We start from the raw sequence: 19,569 nt of genomic DNA, 5'->3' as shown, positions 1-19,569 counted from the left end.
TTGCCAGCAATACCTACATCCCCGAAATAATTTAAAATACACGCGGAATCAAATGTTTAAGTATTACTCAATCAAATTCTGCTTCAACTTTACTTGCCTCGGCATTAGATTGCACCTAAAGCAACATAAAAAATTGCTTTCCAAAGGCAAAACTGCATATTTTGCGTCCTTTTCTTTAAAGGGAAGCCCTTACTGAAAACAAATGTTTGAATCATCTGTTTTGCTTCATAGGGAAAACTGATGGAAGATATAAAAGCAGAATATGCTGGAAATGTTCAGCAGGTATATTTGTGCACAACACAGAAGTTTGCCAGTCAGAAGAATCTGCCTCTTCCATATTGAGCCTTCGTTAGTTCCCCTTCAATTAACAGTCTGCTCTCAAGTGTGCCTAACTAAATATAAACCAAAATGCTGTGCTTGTACCTTCAGTCTTGGCTTTGATAGAGACAAATTGATTGTAAACTACTTCACACTAAAATTAAATGCATTTCACAGAAATCATCATAGAATCCCTACAATGCAGAAGGAAGCCATTCTGCTCATCAAGTCTGCACTGAAAGCAATCCCACCCCAGGCTCTATCCTACACATTTACCCTGCTAATCTCTCTCTAACCTATACATCCTACAGAGGCAATTTAATATGGCCAATCAACATAACCCGCACACCTTCGGACAGTGGGAGGAAACCCACGCAGACAAGGAGAACGTGCAAACTCCACGTAGACAATGACCCAAGCCAGGAATTGAACCAGGTCCCTGGCACTGTGAGACAGCAGTGCCAACTGTTCTGCTACCACGCCGCCCAAACTTCTTTTTAAAATCATTACAAAAGTAACCTCACTCTCCTGCATTAATGGTTAATCTCTCTCACAGACAGACCTGTGTCAACATACAACCAGGTACAAAATGCAACAACAGCGCAAAATAGAATGCTAAATTATCCCCCGAAGTATTGTGGATGCTGAACCAAGAAAATTAAGAAGCTGATCAATATATGGATATATCGTAAGCGTTGATGATAGGTAAACAAGTTGAGGCCCAGATAAGCCTCAGTTGATTGATTATACTGGAGGGTCAAGATTGAGACCACAATGATTGTGTACATAGAAAGTTGCTGTGTTCTTTGAGGGATGGGTTTTGACAATAATGTTGTCCAGTGTACCTTCCGCTTATTTATCCTTCTATTTGGCCACGATGCCATTGGAGCTAGTGGGACCACGCTCTACGTAAACTGGATACGCACGTGCACATGCACAGAGGCAATAACTAGATCAAAATGGAAGCCAAAGACAGGGAGAAAAAAAATAATGCTCACCATCACTATACCACTCAAGCCTCTCATCACTGTCTCCCTCTCCAGACTCCATTTCAGCTTCCCACTACCCCAACAATCCCTCCAGCCCCGATATTTTGTGATTGTCCATGATACTTCATGATTGTGACTGTATTACATTACCCTTTCTAAACTGGTCCACACTGCTTCTCTTCATCCTCAGTTTCTATGACTCTGGATTCAAGTACTTCCCTCCAACTTTACCATCAGTGCAACCTGAAGGGACACCTCAGTTATTAAATTCCTACAGTGCAGGGGGCCATTCAGCCCATTTAGTCTGCACCCCCACCCTCGCCCTCATACAATCCCCACCAATCTCCACATCTTAGGACACTAAAGGCAATTTAGCATTGCCAATCCACCTAACCTGCAGATCTTTGGGACTTGCTCCTTCAAATATAAAAACTCAAAACTCTTATTCAACAGAGCTCTAGCCACTCCTCAATTTCTTCTTTCCTGCTTAAGCAGCCATTTTCCATTGGTTGTTCAATAACTACCTGGAGACATTTTCATGCTGAAGGTGTTATATAAATGAAAGTTGTAAGCAGTCAATATAGAGACAGGATACATTTGTGCTTAAAAGCCAGTATTAGGTTGTAACAATAAAAGACTTCAGTTCTTCATCCATTCCCTCAAGTTAATTTAGTTTAAAATGCCCTGATGAGACACAAAAGAGATGACTTCACCTTTGTTCAAGTGCTACATTGGAGTGGAACCTGAAATTTTCCTATGGAGATTTCAGGCTGTTAATTGTTATTGATATAATCACAACAGCATTAAAGCTAGCTAGGGTCTCAAATATTTATGATCTTAAGTTATGACATGGATGAATGGACCAAAAGTATTGTAGCCAAATTTGCTGATAAACAGACAGATAGGAAAGCAAGTCATGAAGAGGATTTGAACAGCCTGTAAACAGATATAGGCAGCTTAAGTGAGTGGGTAAAAAATTGATAGATGGGGTAATGTGGGAAAATGTCAGATTGTCCAGTTTGGCAAAAAAAGAAAAACAGAATCTGGGTAGGAGAAGGAGGAGTCTGTTTGACCTATGAAGTCTGCACTGACTCTCTAACAGAACGATTTCAAAATAAGGGATCTCCTATTCAAGATGCATTTGAGGAAGAATTTCTTCTGAAGATCATCGATCTTTGAAATTCTGTTCCATGGAGAGCACTGGAGGATAGGTAATGAATATATTGAAGGCAGAGTTAAAAAGATTTTTGATTGACAAGGGAAACAAGGGCTATGGGGATTAGGCAGGAAAGTAAAGGCCACAATCAGATCTGCCATGATATTACTGAATAGTAGAGCAGGCTCAAGGGGCAAAACAGCCTACTCCTGCTTCTATTTCTTCTGAACTAATAGAAACTTCAAATGGCCAAAACACCGTGAAGATTAAATTAATACAAGTGCCTCTCTATAACAGAAGCAATACTCTCCAACCTTAAACCGTAACATTCACTTCACAAATAAAAGGGTCAAACAAAAAACAAAAGCTGGACATTAGTTTCAAGTAGTGCACACCCACAATGTTGGTTGCATCTGTGGCATCAAATATTTTGAACTCCTGGCAATTTTTTTTTCATATGGTTGAGCATATGCTCAATCTCCATTGCAGGAGATGGGCACATCATCTAGATTTAGGCTTGTGCCACTGTAAACAGGGGGTGTGCTACATTGTCAGAGGTACCATCTTTCACTTGAGACTTTAAACCAAGGCCTTGTCTCCCCATTCATGTGGGCTTTAAAAGGAGCCCATGGCACAATTTAAAGATTAGGAAAGTTCTCACAGTGTCTGCGTCCACATTTATCCCTTAGCGAACACAGATTAACTGGTAGTTTATCTCACTGTGGTTTGTGACAACATGCCGCCTGCAAACTGGCTGCCAATTTTAGAACATAAGAACATAAGAAATAGGAGCAGGAGTAGGCCATCTAGCCCTTCGAGCCTGCCCCGCCATTCAATAAGATCATGGCTGATCTGTTGTGGCTCAGTTCCACTTTCCCGCCCTCTCCCCATAACCCTTAATCCCCTCTCTTATCAAGAACCCATCAACCCGCTTCTTGAAAATATTTAGCGAGGCAGCCTCCACCACCTCAACGGGCAGAGAATTCCAGAGATTCACCACCCTTTGAGTGAAGAAGTTCCTCCTCAACTCCGTTCTAAACCGCCTCCCCTTTATCTTGAGGCTGTGCCCCCTAGTCCTACTGTCTTTTTTGAGCAGGAAGAGTCTCTCCACCTCTATCCTATCCATCCCATTCATCATCTTATATGTCTCAATGAGATCTCCCCTCATTCTTCTAAACTCTAACGAGTACAAGCCTAGTTTATTCAGCCTCTCCTCATAGCTCAATCCCCTCAACTCCGGTATCAGCCTAGTAAACCTCCTCTGCACTCCCTCCAGGGCCAAAATATCCTTGCGCAGGTGCGGCGCCCAAAACTGCACACAGTACTCCAGCTGCGGCCTCACCAATGCCCTATACAGCTGCAGCAAGACCTCCCTACTTTTATATTCAATCCCCCTCGCTATGAAGGCCAGCATCCCATTTGCCTTCCTGACCACCTGCTGCACCTGCAAGCTGGGTTTTTGCGACTCATGCACAAGGACCCCGAGGTCCCTCTGCACCGTCGCCTGCTGCAGTTTTTCGCCACGTAAGTAATAGTCCTTCCTACCATTCTTCCTACCAAAGTGGACCACCTCACACTTGCCCACATTAAATTCCATTTGCCATTTCCTGGCCCATTCGCCCAGCCTATCTAGATCCTTCTGCAGACTCTCCACACCCTCCGCACAATTTGCCTTTCCCCCAATCTTGGTGTCATCAGCAAATTTCGACACCCTGCACTCGGTTCCCTCCTCCAGATCATCTATATAAATGGTAAATAGCTGAGGCCCCAGCACCGACCCCTGGGGCACCCCACTAGTCACCAACCGCCAATCCGAATAGCACCCATTGACCCCCACTCTCTGCCTCCTATTTGACAACCAATCCTCTATCCACGCTAACACCCTACCCCCAACTCCATGTCCCCTGACCTTCTGCAATAACCTCTTGTGAGGTACCTTGTCAAACGTCTTCTGAAAATCCAGAAAGACCACATCCACCGGCTCTCCTCTATCCACTGCCCTAGACACATCCTCATAGAACTCCAGTAAATTTGTCAGACACGACTTCCCTTTAATGAAACCGTGTTGCGTCCGCCCTATCAAGCAATTCCCTTCAAGATGCCTCGCAATTTCCTCCTTAATGACGGATTCTAACATTTTACCTACCACAGACGTTAAACTAACCGGCCTATAATTCCCCGCCTTTTGCCTGGCACCCTTCTTAAACAACGGCGTAACATTAGCCGTTTTCCAATCTTCTGGCACTTCCCCGGAATCCAGCGACGTCTGGAAAATAACCACCAAGGCATCCACTATCACCTCCGCCATTTCTTTCAGAACCCTCGGATGCATTCCATCCGGTCCTGGGGACTTGTCCACAATCAGCCCCTCCAGTCTGTCGAGCACCACCTCTCTAGTAACAGTAATGTCATTAAGACCCTCCATTCCTACCACCTTTCCATCGCTAACACCCGGCAAATTATTCACGTCCTCCTCCGTGAAGACAGAAACAAAAAAAGTTATTCAAGACCTTAGCCATATCCCCATCCCCTACCACTAGCTCCCCTTTCTCATCCTCTAAAGGACCAACGTTCACCCTAGCCAGCCTCTTCCTTTTTATATATTTATAAAAACTCTTGTTATCCTTTTTTATATTAAGTGCTAGCCCAGCCTCATAGCTTCTCCTACCCTCCTTTATCAACTTCTTTGTCAATCTTTGTTGACATTTAAACCTTTCCCAATCCTCTTCTCGCCCACTACTCTTAGCTACTCTAAATTCCTCCGCTTTTAATTTAACACTTTCCTTCACCTCCTTCGTTATCCACGGCTTATTACCTCTCTTCCTACTGTCCTTTTTAACCATCGGAATAAATTTCTGCTGAGCACCAAGAAAGATCTCCTTAAAGATCCTCCACTGCTCCTCAGCAGACCTACCTTCCAACGCACTCCCCCAGTCCACATTCGCCAATTCTTCTCTCATCCTACCGTACTCCCCTCTATTCAAACAAAGGATGCGTGTCCGGGAACCCACTTTGTCCTCCTCCATCTGCACCAGAAACTCCACCATACAATGATCACTCTCTCCAAGAGGATCCTTCACCACAAGGTCCCTAATTCTACCCGCCTCATTACATAGCACCAGATCCAAGATAGCTCGCTCCCTCGTCGGCTCCAACACACACTGTTCAAGGAAATTATCCCGGCAGCATTCCAAGAACTCCTCCTCGAGCCCACCTCGTCCAACATGGGTCGACCAATCAATATGCAGATTGAAATCTCCCATAACTACTGCCATCCCATTCCTGCACACCGCACTTATTTGCGTGTTAACAGCCCGCCCCACCTCCAGATCATTATTCGGGGGCCTATAGACGACACCCACCAGCGTCTTCCTCCCTTTGCTGTTCCTAATCTCCACCCACAACGATTCCACGTTCTGCTCTTTGGCTCCGATATCATCCCTTGCTACCACCTTGATACTATCCTTAATCAGCAGAGCTACGCCACCCCCTCTTTCCTCCTGCCTATCCTTCCTAAACACTTGATAGCCCTGTACATTCATCTCCCAGTCCCTGTCACCTTGCAGCCACGTCTCTGTAATGGCCACCAGATCGTATCCATTTGTGTCGATCTGCGCCACCAGCTCATCCACTTTATTCCGAATGCTTCGTGCATTCAGATAAAGCGCTTTCATCCCAGCCTTCACCTGGACCCTATTTGCCGTAACGCCACCAATTGGGACATCCTCGGCCTCTTCCCTTACCTGTACCCTATCCTTAACTTTAGACCTCGTAGCGTCACCTACCCTCGTATCTACAAAATAACTGTGTCCATTACAAAAAAGTAATTCACTGGTTGTAAAGCACCTTAGGATATCCTAGAGTGTCATAAATGCAAGTATTCTTCTTTTAGAGGCAAAAAGAGCAAACCTTTTTTTCACATGAACAGTAAAGTTCACGCAACAGTAATTCAGTTACACAGAGGTTCTGAGCTCTAGTTCAAGGATATCTGATATTTCTTCTCTGTTCCTCAGCTCAGCATTTACAGAAAATCATCCAATATATAACCTATGTCTAGCAAGAGAATGAAGAAAAAGGGAAAAAAAAACAACTTTCCCTTGCAATAAGGATCTCATTTCTGCAGGCTTATATTCCAGATAGTACAGTAGGCCAGCTGGAGGAGCTTAACTTATACGCTTAAATTTTTAAATCTCTCAACTCCCTGCAATAGCAGAAACTATAATTTTCTTTTACAAAAGTGGTTAAAGCTCCTAATGCTTCAGTAGCTTCAGGTGGAAAGGTTTGGGATAATGCAGTACTTGGGGAAGCACCCAAACATTTTTCAATCATCCTATAGCACAGTTAGTGTGGAATTCATCAAGTGAAAATTTTTATCCAGCACTAATACTGGACCATAACTTCCCATCAAGCACAGGATGGCTTGCTGGAATTACCAGACTTTAAAGCACACTTACCACCTTCAACAAATGGTGCTGAAACCTCTCACGCTAGGGCATTCAAAAAAAAAAGAGTTCCCACGGGCGCAAGCATAGTCCAGTTGTGTCGGAGTCAAGGAGGCCACACGCACTTTAGTGCAGTGGCTGCTGTAAAGCAGCTAAGTTTGAAGGGCCCATTGGCGATGTTACGCGGATGGGATTTGGGTTGTCAGCATGACAACTCAGGACTTTGTAATTTTGGCTCAACAACTGAGCTAGACAGTCCAAGACCATCCTAGATTTGATCCCTGGTCTGTGCTGAATTCACATTTCACAGCTTACCAAGCTAAGGAGGAATAAAATGAACTTTTGTGGAAATTTCTACACTTATCCATATTAGTTGCTGAAATGAAACTGTAATCCACGCAATTGTAATTCAAGGTGCTCCTATAAAAGTTCCAGTGACTACTCACGAGACCCTCAAAAGAATCTTCCAGCAGTTTACAGTAATAAAAATCCAGGTCTAAATGTGCACCAGCTGGTTGAGAAGTTTTGATTTTTGCTTCGAATTTCTGTAGGGTTCCTATTGAATTTACAATTGATTAGAGAATCTAAGATTTCTTTCCTGCATTCATTTTTCTATACAAACTCCCCATCCCCCCTTTCCTAGTTCCTTCCCTCTTGCACTTCCTGTGTAAGACCCCGATGTTCATCATCATCACCGCGAGTTCCTTCAATGGCTCCAGCACCAATACCATCTTCTGCTGCTCAATGCAGCCAGTCACTCTAAACCCAAACAGCTGAGTGAACAAGCGCCACAAGCATCACCGGTGAGTGTTACCTTATTTACATTCATATTTCTTCTAAAAATAAGATTTATGAATATAAAAGTTATTTCAGAATGTACATAATTTCAACTTTTTTCTGATGGTTATGTACAAGAGAACATAACTCTAGTTTGAACATAAATTCTTAAGGGAAAATCTGGTTCATTTAACATTGTTGAGGAGTGTGACCTTCAGCAAAACAAAGCAACTACAACCTTAAGTGAGGAATATTTGTATGTAATTTTGCCACGGTTTCACTGTAGCTTTGAAATCAAAAGGTGGTGGGTGTGGAATGGGAAAATTATCACAGATACAGTTTGAAAAAACAAAAACCCAGAGAAAACAAGGAGATGGGAAAGGAGATTTTATATTTAAAAAATTGAGTATCACACTTGAAAATGCAAGATTTTAAAACTAATCTAGTGAAAGAAGGCATTTCAATAATAACTGGCATTTAACTCAGCACAAAAAAAAGTACATCTTTGCCTATTTGCTCATACCTCTAAGAGGTTTAACAAAGCAGATCAATAAGATCCCAAACATTTTAGTAACATGTTGTTTCCATAATACAACAACTTGTTCTTCCTTGAAGTATGTAGAATACAATGGCCAATTATTTGGTGACGCTGGTTGAAGGAGGAATGCTTGCCAGATCTACAGGCTTTTCTTCAAAGTAATGCCGTGGAATTGAAGCCCACCTGAGAATTCCATCTCAAAGACACCTCCAAAAATGCACCACTCTCCAAATATGGCACTGAAACGTCAGCTTAGATTGGCATTGCTGAATCTAGGGCCCACAGAGACTTTCCAGAGGGCCTGTGAAATAGTCAAGCAGTGCAAAAATAAATGGCAGCTAGAGACAGGTTTGTTTCAAGCCAGGAATGGACTGCGGCCACCAATGCGTGGACTGCAGAATGGAACAGCTGTTGCATTTTGGAGGAATAGACAGCAGTCAGATTGCTAAGACAACTCACTAAATACCTGGAAAATTAAGATTCTCTTCCAACCATTTCACTTGGCAAAAACCTCGCCTATTCGAAAAAGCTCAACAGCAATATCCTGGAAATGCCATGGACCATTTTCCATTTCTTGGGAGCCTTACTTGGATGAAGACAGCCATAAATAGCAAAAGAAAACTCAATTTCCAATATGGCAGCTCAGCTTTCAGCCTACTGGGAAAAAACATTTGACAGGAACTCAAACACAAAACTAAAATTATGGTTCTAGGCAGCATGGATCCCCAACCTCCTATGCATTTCAGAGACATGGATTATGTACAGCAAGCACCTCAAAAGTAATGGAAATTTGCCACTACTTTGTAAGATTCTCCAAATCCAGTGGCAGGAAAGACAGTCCAACAGCAAGTTCATCTGGCAAACTAATTTGTCCAGCATTGAGGTGCTAATCAGCTCTGCTGGGCAGGATGGGTCGTTCATATGCCCAATGCTAGACTTCGAAAGCAACTGTTCTTCTCAGAATGCTGTCTCAGCAAAAGATTCCGAAGAACATAGCAGAAATGCTTTAAGAGTGTCCTCAAAGTGTGCCTAAGGTGTTGAATGTACTCGCCAACTGTTGAGACCCTGGCTTGTGACTGACCAAAATGGAGAAAGCTCATTCAAGTAATTTTGACAGAAACCCAGAGAAATGAATTCAAGACAACTAAGGGAGCATAGAAGTCTCCAAAGAACCCATCTACACAACTCTCCAAAACAGCCTTGTGGTCGAGCCTATACATCGTGCATTGAACACAGCCATCTCAGAACCCAGTGAATCATAATGAAGTTAAGACATCCTCAATCCAGAGGGAATACAGAAGGAGGAGACCAAGTAGGCACACAATTAATGAGACCAAACATGGGCACCAGGCAACTTCCACCTTGCTATTGGTTATTTTTAAATATTTAGTTACATAATCTCAAAGAAAGAGCAGCAAAATAGAAGTTCATACAGACAGGGGGAATGTAAGCTGCAAGGGGGACAAAAAGAGGCCACAAAAGGATACAGACAGGTTAAGTAAATGGGCGGCAAGTTAGCACGCGGTGTACAACAGGAACATAGGAGCAGAACATACAACCCATCAAAACTACTCCACCATTCAGTAGGATCATGACCAATCACCTATTTCAATGCCTTTTTTTCCAAAATTATCTCCATATCCCTTTAGGTAATTGACATTGAGTTCTACCAATTTCTACTTTAAACATACTCAATGACTGAGCTTCTACAGCTCTCTGGAATAGGGAATTCCAAAGATTCACTGTCCTCTGACCAAAACAAAATTCTCATCTTTGTCCTAAATGGATTCCCCTTATTTTGAAATTGTGTCCCTTGGTTCTAGACTCCCCATGCAGGGGGAGCATCTTCCTTGCATATACCCTGTCCATCCTTTCAAGTATTTTGTAGGTTTTAATTGGATCATCTTTCATTCTTCAAAACTCTAGAGAATACAGCTCTGGTAACCCCAATCTCTCATCACAAGACAATCCAACCACCCCATTTGTTGCACCCTCTCTATGGCAACAATATCCTTCATAAGGTAAGGGGACCAAAACTGCACACATTAGTCCAGGCGTGGTCTAACCAAGGTTCTATACAATTGAAGCAAGGCTTCGCTATTTTGCGCTCGAAGCATCTTGCGATAAAAGGCCAAAATAACAGAAATTGCTTGTTGCACCTGCATGTTAGCCTTCAGTGACTTATTAACAAGGACACCAAAGTCCTTTTATATATCTACATATTTCTCTCCCATTTAAGGAATACTCACACATATCTTCTGCCTACCAAAGTGGATAACTTCACATTTTCCAATATGATATTCCACCTGCCATGTTCTTGCCCACTCACCAAGTCTGTCCAAATTCTTTTGATGCCACTTTGCACCTTTGCTCACAATACACATTCCCACTTAGCTTTTTGTTATCTGCACATGTTGAATGTTGAAATAATGACATTTGGTCCTCAAACCCAAGTCATTGATAGATATGGTGAACAGGTGACACCCTCCCCCCAACCCCCCAGTACTGATCCCTGTGCCTGCAATACCTCCCTAGTCTCAGCCTGCCACAATGAGAATGACCTGTTTATCCCCACTGTGTTTTCTGCTTTTTAACCAATGCTTAACCCATGTCAGTAATTACCTCTTGTTCCATGTGCTTTAATTTTGATTAATGGGGTCCCACTAATTTCTCCAATATAGCCTTCATAGCAATACAAATTTCCTTAAATTCCTCATGCTCCCAAGTTGCTTGGATCTCTAATTCTGGAAGGTTCCGTGCATCTTCCTCAAAGACAACAGACACAGACACAGACATAATCATTTAACTTCTCTGACAATTCTCTATTTCCCATTGTCAATTCTCCTTACTCTGCCTGCAATGAACCCACATTTGTCTTAATAAATGTTTCATTTTCACTTATCTATAGATGCTGCAGGCTGGTAATGAATGCATAAGTATTTTGCAGGAGTTGCATATTCACTTTAACACATTTTCATCCAACTCAAGTAAGCACACTCTTTTGCCATCAATAGATTGTCCTGTTTTAAACAAACCCCTGTTAAGTTGTGGTCCATTTCTGGGTGTGAAATGGACATGTTCAGCAATGTGGGACAGGAATCTACCTGATGCTATGAACTTCCACTCCATCCAAACACTATACCAGCAAGTAAAGCCAAATGAATGTAAATAGCTAGCAGCTTTCATAAACCAAAGTTCTGAAACATCCATTGTCAAAAGCTTTCCAAGTGGAAAAATGTAGATATAGTTGATGGTCAGTCACACAAGTCAGAAATCTTAAACCAAAGTTGGGTTACATGATCGCAATCAGTACCAATAAGGGATGAATTAACAGTTTACAGCACCCGCAGGTCATCTGTGACCCACCCCCTGCCTCCCTACACCCCATTCACCAAAGTAACAAAGTTTGCTAATGATACCGAACTTGGTGGAAAGATAAGCTGTGGGAGAGAGGGAGAGGCTGGAAATAGGTATAGTCAGTGTAGTTGAGGTTACAAAAAGGTGGCAGATGGAGTGTGATGGAGTGTGATGTAGAGAACTGTGAAGTTGTTCACTTTGGTCATGTGCATTCGAAAGCAGAATCTCTTAAAAATTTGATGTTCAAAGAGATTTGGGTGCACCTGAACAAGGAACACAAAGTTAGCGTGCAGGTGCAACAAGCAATTAAGAAGGCAAATGGTACGTTGGCCTTTAGTGCAAGAGGATTGGAGCACAAGAATCAAAAAATCCTGCTGCTGTTGTACAGGGTTTTGGTGAGACCATAACTGGAGTACAGTGTGCTGTTTTGGACTAAACATTTAAGGAAGGACATTGCTGCATTGGAGGCATTACAGCAAAGGTACCCTAAATTGGTGCTCTTTTGCATCCCTGGGAATGAGTAGGTTGTCTCATGATGAGAGGCTAAGTAAATTTGGTTTATACTCTCTGGAGTTGAAAAAAATATGAGTTAAGGGGTCAATCTTTATAGTCTGAGGAGGGGAAATTATTTCATTCAAATGGTTGTGAATCTTTGGAATTATCTACCCCGTGGGATTGTAGACGTGTCATCATTGAACAAAGGTTGCAAGAGACAGATAGGTGTCTTTCAGGAAATTAAGGGATATCTGAAGTGAGCGAGAAAAATAAGTCGAAACCCAAGATCAGCTGATCAGCCATGAATGTACTGAATGGCGTGGCAGTCTCAATGGGCCATGTGGTCTACAGCTCATTGCATGTTATGTTAACATAGCTGTGAAGCTGCACTTACTCTGCAATAAACTGCTCATTGGTTCTTGATTTGGACTCCATCAGGGCCATTCATACTCTAAACTCATTACAGCCTTGGTCCAAAATGTGGACAGAGCTAAGCTGCCTCCAGAGGTGAGGCAAAAATGACTTCCCTTGACATCAAGGTACCACTTCACTGAACGGTGTACCAAGGAGCCCGAGTAAAATTGAAGTCAATTGAAATTGGGGAAAAACTTACCACTGGTTGGAGTCATGCCTAGCACAAAAGGAAGATAATTATGGATGTTGGAGGTCAGTCATCTTAGCCCCAGGAAATCTGCGCAGAAGTTCTTCAGGATACTGTTCTAGGCTAAGTTACTTTCAACTGCTTCAAATGACGCTCCCTCCTTCCCTCCATCGTACAGTCAAAAGTGGGAATGTTTACTGATGATTGCAGTGTTCAGTACTATTCTCTACTCAGATACTGAAGCAGTCAATACCCATATGCAGCAGGACTAGACAAAATTCAGATTTGGGTTGTTGAGCGGCAAGTTACACTTGCGGCACATAAGTGCTGGGCAATAACCATTTCCAACAAGAGAGAATCTAATCATTGGAATGATCTGGTTTGGAACCGGTAACGCTTTGCTTGAAGACAAGATTTGAGATCCCAGATATTTATTAAGGAAGTAAAGCCACAAGATTCTGCTATTTTAAATGAAGAAATTTTACTACAGAAAGTCCAATACTATCTACCTTATACTCTAACATCCAGAATTAACTGACAAACTACTGATGAACACAAACCACAATGCATACCAAATGGCAGACACAACAAACACAGATCCCATGAATTTTCGCAGCAACTCACCAGACAATGATTGCTCAGAGTCAAAAGATTCTTCCAACTCTGTTTTCCTCATCAGAGTACAACCCCTCTGACTTACTGAATCCCACCCACCATCTGAAAGGTTACCATTGACCAGAGGCTGAACTGAATTAGCCATAAAGATACAGTGGCTACAAGATCACATCAGAGGCTTGGAATTCTATGGCAAGTTACCACGTCCGATTTCCCCAAAGCCTGTCCACTATGTGGCACAATGAAGTACGATGGAATGCTTTCCACTTGTCTGGATGAGTACAGCTCCAACAATTTCTCAATTTTTTTGCTTGTAGTTTTTCTAACCAGCCTTTCATTTCTTTATTGTTGTCACAAGTAGACACTGCAATGTTGCCTCTGTAAACTTTTGAAACTAATGCCCCTTGGGAGCTTCTATAGCCAGTCCCACACTTGATTTGTATGGTCACTAGCATTTCAGTTCTGACCTTTTTCCCATTGTAGCTGGACACAAAAATTGCCATGGAAAGGGTTATATTTACCAAAGTATGTATTACATACAAGACTCAACAGTAAATTTTCTGTAGCCTTGCTCATGTTGCAACAAAGCATATGCTGTTCCATGCTCGATAACAATATCAGTAGCACTGACATATGGTGATTTAAAGAATTTGAGTTTTTAAATCCAAAAGTATCAGAACGCTAAGGCTCATGGAAATTATAAATCAAAAGATATTCTAATAAATACTCACATACTTAACGCATGCCTTTAAAAATTGCAGGACATTCAGAAAGATGTTTCACGTTACAGCAGCAAAGGTAGAAGGTAAAGCGGTGATACAGTTGTTTCTCGTGTTAACTTGGAGCCAAGAATTGTTCAGATGTTGAGGTGCAAAGGAGTGCAGGAAAGGAGATCCCCAGTGGTGAGAATAGATTTCAGAGTCTAAGATAAAGTTAGTAACATGATGTTGAGATGAAGAAGGATGACTGATGAGCATAGAATACTGTGATAGGAATCTTTCATTTTGTCATTTTATTCAAAGTAGAACTGAAAAAGGAGGAGAGTGCAACTCGTGAATCTTGAGATTAACCTATAACAGGTGGATGGTGCAATTTTCAAGTAGCAGATTGAGTAGAAGCAACGAAGAGAGAATAAAGGTCTGGGGTCACTGATGCCCATACAGTGCTGAAAACTTCAGAAGGAGTTGTAAGGATCCATGATAAATGGAAAAAGGAGAATTTTGGTTTTCAGATATATAGGAGGTGACAGCTGCAGTATGTTTTCAAGTTTAGGAGCATGCCGAAAAGGAGAGGGATAACTTTTATAAATTTCCTATGACCTCCCAGAAATCATCTCCCATGAGAATTTTTTTTATATATCTAAAGCCTAAATTCTGCATATACAATAACAAACTGCCTACAAACATTCGATAGCTTAAAAAAAAGCTGCTAGCTCAATACTCAGAAAATCATTGTTAGTTAACAATCTCCCAACATGAACAAAACACATTGTGACATTATTCGTTCAAGTTCTTCAAATCATGTATGTGCTTTTAATAGTTGGTTCCCAGGTCATGATCATGCACGTGATGTTTTTCTTGGGCGAGAGTCAGAAATAAGGAAGAGAAGAAAGACATCCTTTGTGGCCCACTTAAATAGGGCAAATAATGTATATACCTATGTTGGTTAAAAAAAATGCATCTGAAGATTCTGTATTCAATATACAATCTGTACAGACACAAAAGATGCTCTCAGACTTCAATTTAGAGCCATGTTTCAGCTTAACAAATGGTCGCAATACAAAGTCTGAAGAAAGTTGTTATATAATTTTATAAAATGCATCCACTTTACTCACTATCAACCTTAATGTAATCCAGGAAAATTACACTACAAGAAAATATATTTGGATCAGTACATATTTTGAATGTCTAAAAGCTTACTGAACTAAATACAAGTTGAGACTCCAACTACTGTTGACAAACTAAAAATATGATCATGAACAAAGATTGTTTGGCAACAAGTGCTGATAGATCATGGTTTTAATTATGATTATGAAATTGTCCTGCCATACACTTGATTAGTTTTATTTGCTAAAGCCATAATTTATGTTCTTGTTACCTTTAGATGCAACTATTGCAAAGCTCTTTGGTCTGGACTCCTTAAATACTTAAATTCCCAAAACTCTTGCTCCCCCCACATTTTTGTAGTCCCCAACCTAACAATCAACATTCCCTTTAAATTGCACTTGTATGCAGCAGAGGTTCCTGCACAGGCCAAGCTCAAGTAGGCTTCTAGAGTACCAATAAATGCATGGTTGCACATTTTATTTATGCACTTAGCATCAGCATCGTCAAGAGCCAAGTAGTAGCCTCATCAGTACCTAAATGGAGTTCCTGACACTCTAATTAGTCAGGCAGTAGCAAAAGTGAATTATTGTTTGGATTGCACCACAGCTGCAACCTGGATGGCCTGGTGACCCCACTGACATTGAATGGTTTCACGGAGGCCTTGATAATCCAGAAATGGTTCAAAAGTGCCCACTTTCATTGTGGAAAATCAAAGCAAAGTGGACAAGCAGGAGGTCTATGATGAGAAAGGAGTTTCTGGCAGATGTTTTTCTCTAGTAATCTTCCTGCCACAGATTGTTGGCACGGTGAATTTTATGATATGGAGTGGTGTAAGGGAAGGGAGACTCCTTATGGTTGGAGGTTATCAAATAAGGGCAGCTTTGAATTGGAGTAGATCTTCACCTGTAGCTTGTCTGGTGCAACTACCCTCCTGATTTTTTTTGGGGGGGGGAAGGAATGAGAGGGTGAGTGAGTGTGAAAGATAATTCAGGAAAATAAACATGAACGATCAAGATGAAAAGTACGTACTATGGAACACTACTCTTCAAGAATACTTCAGCATTTAAACATGCACTACTGTATATTTGTTCAAAATAATGAATTTAATAGCTTGGAAGGGAGATTGAAGTTGATTAATAGGTTATTACAAAGATAGGAATGATATCCACACAGTAACCTGTGCACTAAATTCTGAACTACATTACCAAAAGCTGCATAGTGCACATTCAGCCTCTGCTGACTTAACTTCCCCTTCACCAAACTGTCAAAAATGCAACAAGTGCTATTGACCAAAACCTGACATATACTAACTTATAAACGCAAGGGATCAAACAATATACAACTAATCTCGCTCATTTCTGCTCCATACGTCACTAAGTAATTTTAACCTACAAATGTTCCTCACCCATTTACAAAAAAACCAAACAGCGGAAAATGGTCTGTTAGCACATTTTCAGGAAACTTAAGCCTAAATGTTCTTGTCACGAGGGAGCATGACAAGATTATTTAAAAACTTAGTTTAAGCAACGCAGCTGTTGCAACTATGCCACAGAAATATTTCCCAGCACAAGTGCGTGAATTTGTAAGCATGGAATTGAGGACTGTGAAATATTTCCAAACTTCATATACCGAGATGCAAAAGATTTCAGGAGAGAAATTTAATCTTCAAGTTTAAGATTTCCCAAAAACTAGGCCTTATGCATCATAAGGGTTTTAAGTCTTTAAAAATTCTGCTGCAGAGTGCAATTTATTTTTACAACACTTGAAGCAGCTACCTAAACCGCTTTGTCAAAATACGTAGTCTGTAAACAAACAAACAAACCTGGGCTGCTCACATTGGTGGTTATTTTCATCAAGACTTTTTACAATTTCTACTGGTTTACATAATGAACATGAAATTGAGATAATATTAAGCACAAGAGTTCCCAGGGGTATAATCTTACAATATAAACTTCTCCATACCAAACAACAGGCAAAGGTCACAAAAAAGGTCAAACTGAATTCTTAAAACCGAGCTTCAATTGTTTAAATGTAATGATTTGCAATCTCTTCCAAATCTTCCAACAGCTTTTAAGCTGTTTTTAACTGCAAACATGTGCTTGAGGCATCAAAACACAAGTGAGCCAGAAATTTCAGTGGCACATTAGTTAATCAATCACATTACAGCAATATACCAGTTTTCCAATACACATGCATTACTGACAAAATACACAGTAATAGGTCAACAAGGTTCTTATTTCACCATCCTATCAGAGTTGCACCTTAGGTCTTTGTAAAGACGTGCTGTAATCACGTCAAAATTTATTTGCAATTTCTTAGTTAATCGGCGTAGTTCAGATGTCACCTGTGGTATGCATACTCTTCCATACAAATAAATTACCACACCAAGCAGTAATTGGCACGTCCTTCCAATTTTCACCAATTGAAGATATATAAGATTATTTTGTATCATCAATTTTTAATTAACAAAGCCCACAAATGATTCAGTAGATGCAAACATGGCACATGAGATCACAGCACCAAGGACCCAGGTTTGATTCTCCGTCTTGAATTTGGTGTGAAGATGGCACATTCTGTATTTGTATGGGTTTCCCCTGGATGCTTCAATTTCATCCCACAGACCAAAGATATTTAGTTAGGTTGAATAGCCATGATAAATATAAAGTGTTATGAAATAGGGTGGGATGTACTTGGAGAGTCATTGCAGACTCAATGGGCCAAATGGCCTCCTTCTGCACTGTAGGAACCCTATAGTTCTATACAGACTTTTTAAAAGCTTGTCATAGGGTTGCCTTGGTTGATAGGTGGCAATCAATATTTCAGTTACCTTAAGGAAAATTACTCACGTCTAAACTAAGAGTTGGTAGGCTAAACCATGCCAGAAAATTATACCCAACACTTATATGTATTTAACCTAGATGCGTGTGCACAGTTGAAAGGTAGACTGAAATCAACAGACACCCCAAAACTATAGTTACTGCACTATACAACATAGAATGCTATGCTGTCATTTATTCTCCTCCATGAAAGGCTTACGACTGGCAGAAAATAATTATATTCTGCAGAAAATGTTAAAAAGAGCAGAGTGTCACAAGGTCTCAAAATAAAAAGAGCAATTGTAGCGCTGTTATTTTATATATTCTGCGTTTTCTGTCAAGCTTCTACATCCTACTCAAATTTTTGCATGACACTAAAAGAATTGTTTTTTTTAAAAATGTACCACAAAATTGTCTTATTGACAACTTTGTTTTTTGTGCACGTGGCTGAATCGCATTGAACTCTGAACTCAGCTATGAGCATTTGTGGCCTTAAAAAGACCAAGCAACATAATGCATTGTGCATCACATTCCATAATGTTCCTGGCTTTATAAAACAACCCAGTGGCTTACTATCAGAAACACCACTGAATTCATACTTCAAGCGTGTCCACAACATTTGGTAATTATGTTCACAATTTGGTTCTTGAGAAACCAGAGCCATCAAAAAGCACTTCACCTTTATCCACTTATCCTGATTAACTGGCTGTCCACTACCCACTTAGTTCAATGTCTCTCTCTCCCCCACCCACCCCCCCCCCCCCACCCACATTTCAAAGTCCTACAGCACCCTCTGACTCATCACCTTGGACAACACCAGGGGAAATCAGCTAGTGTTTACATCATAACTACTCCTTGAAGATTTTGAAAATTGACATTTGGCCATAGGAATTTAAAACTTATATTTATATAGCACCTTTAACATTATAAAATGGCCCAAGGCACTTCACAGGAATGTTATAATGCATAATTAGATACCAAGCCACCCAAAAAAATGATATTAGAACCGATGCCAAAACTTTGATCAAACAGGTAGGTTTTAAAAAAGTATAGAGTAAGAGGGGTTTAGGAAATGGTTTTAAGAGCTTAGAGCAGAGGCAGGCAAAAGCAGGGTCATCAACAGTGGAACTACTAATATTCGGGATGCTCAAAACATCAGAATTAAATGAGTGCAAATATCCAGGGGTTGAAAGCCTTCAGGAGATTAGTGATAGCAAAAGGGAAAGGTCAGGGAAGAAAGAATTTGATCACAAGAATTTTAAAATCAAAATGTTGTTCAACCAGCAGCCACTGTAGATAGCAAGCACAGGTACAAGTGAACAGGATATGGATAGAGTTTTGGATAATCTCAAGTTTACGGGAAGAGTTTGAGTAAACTGCCTCAAGTATGTGGAATAGTCAAGTCCATAAGTAACAAATGCCATGGGTGACGGGTCATCAGCTGTCTCATGAAAACTAAACACTGGTCTGGATGATGTCACCAAGAGGCATATACATGAGAAATCGGAAGAGGTCAAGGATGGATCCTTGGGGGACACCAAAGTTAACTGTGTAGGTTTGGGAAGAATAGCCATTGCAAGTGATAGTCCGGCTACAATTAAATAACCAAGAACCAAGAATTTACTGCATCCCTAAACCA

The 19,569-nt window shown here is 41.0% G+C and overlaps 1 protein-coding gene and 1 long non-coding RNA gene across 12 annotated transcripts in view; one reads left to right on the top strand and one right to left on the bottom strand.

Moving 5' to 3' along the window:
* Nucleotides 1-19,569, bottom strand: part of wnk1b (WNK lysine deficient protein kinase 1b) — a 158,609-nt gene that overhangs the window by 135,740 nt on the left and 3,300 nt on the right. The window lies entirely within an intron of this gene.
* LOC145344086 (uncharacterized) overlaps nt 7,582-19,569 on the top strand; it is a 73,248-nt gene continuing 61,260 nt past the window's right edge. Inside the window, exon 1 of the long non-coding RNA XR_013886838.1 lies at nt 7,582-7,708. This is a non-coding gene — a long non-coding RNA (uncharacterized LOC145344086). The remainder of the gene's footprint in view (nt 7,709-19,569) is intronic.

This window comes from Carcharhinus amblyrhynchos, chromosome 6 (assembly GCF_965287045.1).
Source record: "Carcharhinus amblyrhynchos chromosome 6, sCarAmb.v2.hapA, whole genome shotgun sequence".
Classification (NCBI taxonomy): Eukaryota; Metazoa; Chordata; class Chondrichthyes; order Carcharhiniformes; family Carcharhinidae; genus Carcharhinus; species Carcharhinus amblyrhynchos.
Note: the sequence above shows the minus strand (reverse complement) of the source record. Positions and strands in the feature narration are given on the sequence as shown.